We start from the raw sequence: 4,780 nt of genomic DNA, 5'->3' as shown, positions 1-4,780 counted from the left end.
TTTGTAAAAATTGCATTGTTTCTCATAGAAAAAAGAGGGAACATATAGTTTATTCTTTTGAACTCAAAAATAATGTATGTATTGTTTAATTTTTTTTAAATATAACATTGTATATAATTTTTTTTAGATGAAAAAAATAAGAGATACACAAGAATGGTCTTATTATGAAACAAAAGAAAGTGCTTACTTTGATTTGGGATGCACAAAGTATTATATACTTCAGCCGAACGAACTTATTTTAGTAAGTAGTGGTATATTTATTGATAAAATAGATGCAGATTTACAAGGACAAATATATTCCAAATCAGGTATTGCTTATAAAATGGTGCTGTTGTATTCAATGCACCTGGAATAATAGACGCTGATTATAAAGATGAAATTAAAGTGTTGCTTTGTAATTATTCGAAAGAAGATGATATTATTAAACGTGGAGATGCTGTTGCTCAAATGGGATTTTTGAAAACATTTAAAGCCATAAAAATACTTACAGAAATTGATGGTTGTAGATTAAAAACGTAGAAAGAAATGGTGGATGATTAAAGACGTAGAAAGAAATGGTGGATTTAGTTCGACAGGAAAATAGTTTTATAATTTTTTTGTAACTTCTTTGTTAGTTTTTTTAGATTACTAAGATTATGGCAGACACTATTGCGTGTGGTATTGAAGATAATCATAGTAAAACTTAAAGTGAAATCGAAACTGACGGAGTGCGAGTAAAAGAGATTAAACAAGAGAAAGAAGAAAATGTTAGACCTACTATGACCATTTATACTAATAATCCGATTCTTGTATTGAACGAGATGTACAATGGAAAAATGAAAGATTTAGATTTTAGAATTTCACTTTTAGAAGAGTTGTATGATAACGGATATGGTAATAAAATATGGATTATAAACGATTTTCATAATAAATTTCAAGGTGGTACCAAATCCTGTTATAGTGCTCCGTTTTATTTTAAAAAATATATATTTGCGATGAGATTAACTGTAAACACGAAACGTGATAAACACGAATGCAATGAAAATGAAGTTGGTCTGTATATTGTTATGCGATCTACGCCTTACGATGTTCTTTGAAAATGGCCTTTTTTAAACCGCATGATATCATTTAAGATATGTGGTCCTAATGGCGAATTTAAAAAAATTTTTTTACTCAGAATAAAATTTGTTTTTAACGTCCTCCAAAAGATGTGGTTTTGGTTATTGTAATATCATGAAAAAAGCAAACGTTGATAATTATTTATTGGAAAATAATTTGTATATTAAATGTAAGACTAAGTAATTTTTTTAGACAACTAATTAATTTTGTAAATTTTTTTAGTTAACTAATTAAAAAAATGGATTGCTATGAAATCATGGATGCATGGCACACTATTTCAAATCTGGATCGCAAACAATATCAACTTTTGCAAATATTCATATTGCTTATAATCAGGATTTAGAATATAGTTTTAATAATTTATCTGTTGAATTATAATTAATTTTTTAGCTAAAATAAAAAAATACGGAAACTATTGCAAAAATGAAGACTTAGGATATGATTAATAAAGAGAACGGTGCTATGTATAACTTGCTTCAAGCTTTGATTCAGTTTTTACAGAACAACGATATTCGTGAAATGAATGAAGAAAAGTTAAAAGAAATGAGGAATTGTATTCGCGATATAGATGACGGTTTATTGTCTTATCATTGGGACGATATAAAAATACACAACATGTATTTAAAGTCCTTTCGAAAATATTTGCAGAGTGTAACAAATTCATGGATATTTTTTATCATTGGCAGAAATGCAAAATGTCATTATCACCAAAAGACAAACAAATTTTAAAATGTAGACAATATTTGAGAAAAACTTTTTCAAAATTAATAAAAAGAACTATGAAAGCTGAAAATTTTCATAGTAGTGTTTTGTGTTTGTAGATATTATTATCATTTTTATTATTGTAAAATTTTTTTTATTAGCAAACTTATTAAAAAATGAATCTCCCCAGACGGCACAATTCGTTTAAAAGTTACGCGTGGTTTCTGTTGCGTGTTTAAAACTCCCGAAAACACTAAGAATAACACGTGTCAAGAATAGGGTTTTGATTCCGTGAAATTAACTACTATATTTTACCAAAAAACCAGTTTGGATATTAAGTTTTTAGTGATGGTTTTTCAGTTACAAAAATGGAGCATTAAATTATCAAAAGTTTTTGCAACGAATGTAAAACCATTACTAAAAGCACGCGATTTTTCAAATTTATTGCATTTTTATAATTCGGAAGGTTTTAGAGTGTCTAACAAGAACTTTCAGGAAAACATTTGTCGAGAATATTTATATGTTAAATAAATTCAGTTTTTGTTAAGTATTAGCATGTATATACACACACACACACATATATATATATATATATATATACACACACACAAACACACACACACATATATAAATATACACGTGTGTATATATATGTGTATATATATATATATATACACATATATATACACACGTGTATCTATATACATACACACTTGTGTATCTATATAATTTATACAATGTATATTTTATATATGTATGTATAATACATATATAAAATATGTATGTGTTTATTTATGTATTCATATGTATATATGTGTGTATGTATAAGTCTATATATTATGTATGTATGTATAAATATATATATATATATATATATATATATTATATATATATATATATATATATATATATATACGTATATACATACATACATACATACATACATACATACACACACTTATAAATAAATGTATATGTTATGTATACGTAATATGTACTCATATACACACAAATGTGTGTGTATTTCGGCGTATGTATATTTGTGTGTATTTGTATCTGTATATGTGTGTGTATTTCTGCGATAAATATATATATATATATATATATATATATATATATATATATAAAATACATTTTTTGTGGTAATAGTATTATTGTTATTACTATTAGTATTGTTATTATTTATATATATTTGAAAAATACTAGTGTTGTTCCTATATAAATGTGTGTGTACTAAATGCTATAGGGTATCCTATTAATGATAAGTATTTAACAAAAATGAAAAAAACAAGTTCAGCATAGTAGAAAGAATATATGAAAAAATATCGATCAGTTTTAGCTGGAAATTTATTTCCTGAATGTTTAAATTTGTCTTCGAGCTACGAGGCTGCACCAATATACTACCTATGCTTCATTGAATAAACTTTCTCTACCAATATTGACAGCAAAATCTAGTAATACTTTGTTGCAAAATACTGTCCGTAAGTAACTTTACTTATCTGTAAATCAATTGTTTATATTTGAAAATTATTATGTAAATGTTAAATTAATTTTTAATTGTTTGAGAAGATACAAAAAAGAGTCAGCAGTATAAAAAATATGGCATGAGCCGAAGCCAGCAAGAAAATTTCTTGCATAGTCTATCTGATTGCAGAAATGATATTTTTTTTGCTGATAAAGGTAAGGGTCTTTTATCAGGCAGACTATCTTCTTAGACTCACTAGCCAGTGATATGCATTAGCACATATTGAACTTTTATTGTTTTGTTTGTGTGTTCGTATATATATATATATATATATATATATATATATATATATATATATATATATATATATATATATATATATATATATAACATTTTTAAACCAGAATATGTGGGTTTTAATAAGCAAAAAAAAATAAATTGAAAAGATTCTACTATAAGTCTTCTACTTACTTATAATCTACTAAAAGAATCTTACTAATTCTACTAAAAGTCAACTACTAAGTTTTTCACATGTTCAACGAAAAAGACGATGAGAAAAAATATTAATCGTGGTACAACTGTTAATGAAAATACTTGTATTAAAACTCTAGTTATTTATCTTTAACTTCAAAAAATTTTAAATGACACTAATATTTCTGGTAAATTTTGATTTTGCAAATTTTATCTTTTAGGAGTTTTACTGTTATCACATAATCTAGATGAAGACAATATATTTAAAGAAGACTTCAGAAACTTAATGAAGATAATAATATTAATGTTGATTAAGGTAGGTGACTATTAATGAACAGTGTGCATGTGTGCATTTGGTTTTTTTAAATTTATGTATAACTTATATTTATATTTATTACCTATATTTGAGTGTATATTAGTCTAATTTATCTTAAAACAGGATATTTGCACTTTAACAAGCAACAAAACCTAAATGAGATGGTTTCGAATCAACCTTTAAAGATTTCTATATTTATAAGCAAAAATCAATTAAGAGAGGATTTACATCCTGGTACAAATGCTAATGAAAATACTTGTGAATACTCGGGCTTCTGGGTCTTTCCAAAGTAATAACTTATTTGCATTTAATTTAAAAGTTTATAATATTTAAAAAGTACAATAGTATATTTGATGATTTATGTTTCTTAATGGGTTTCATAAATTCTTAAAGGGCGTCTCTTATTTAGGTTGAAGTTGGTGGCTCTAAAAAACAATTTGAAAAGAAGAATGAAGGGTCGATTCCGTTTAAATGTACAGACACAAACAAGCATGATTAATAAGGAAAAAATCAATTTTACTCTTCCATTGAATCATTACTCTGGTTTTTTCAAACAGTATTTTTTATAGTGCATTTATTTAGGTAAAATACAAAACAATAGACTAAGATAATCATTTATTTTGTTATTAATTATAAAACTTGTTGTTTTTTTTTAAATAGATTAAGGCGAATCATCAAAAACCATTACCAATACAGATCGACCAAAAAATCAGACAAACGAAACTTCT

At 25.4% G+C, this 4,780-nt stretch overlaps 1 long non-coding RNA gene across 1 annotated transcript; it reads left to right on the top strand.

The window, feature by feature from the left end:
* Window positions 1–3,091: 3,091 nt before the first annotated feature.
* On the top strand, window positions 3,092–4,780 carry LOC136087192 (uncharacterized). Its single transcript, XR_010641611.1, has 5 exons — window positions 3,092–3,480; window positions 3,958–4,052; window positions 4,176–4,341; window positions 4,462–4,634; window positions 4,713–4,780. It is a non-coding gene; the product is annotated as an uncharacterized LOC136087192 (long non-coding RNA).

Source organism: Hydra vulgaris, chromosome 11 (assembly GCF_038396675.1).
Source record: "Hydra vulgaris chromosome 11, alternate assembly HydraT2T_AEP".
In the NCBI taxonomy this organism is placed as follows: Eukaryota; Metazoa; Cnidaria; class Hydrozoa; order Anthoathecata; family Hydridae; genus Hydra; species Hydra vulgaris.
This window is presented reverse-complemented; position numbering and strand designations above follow the sequence as displayed.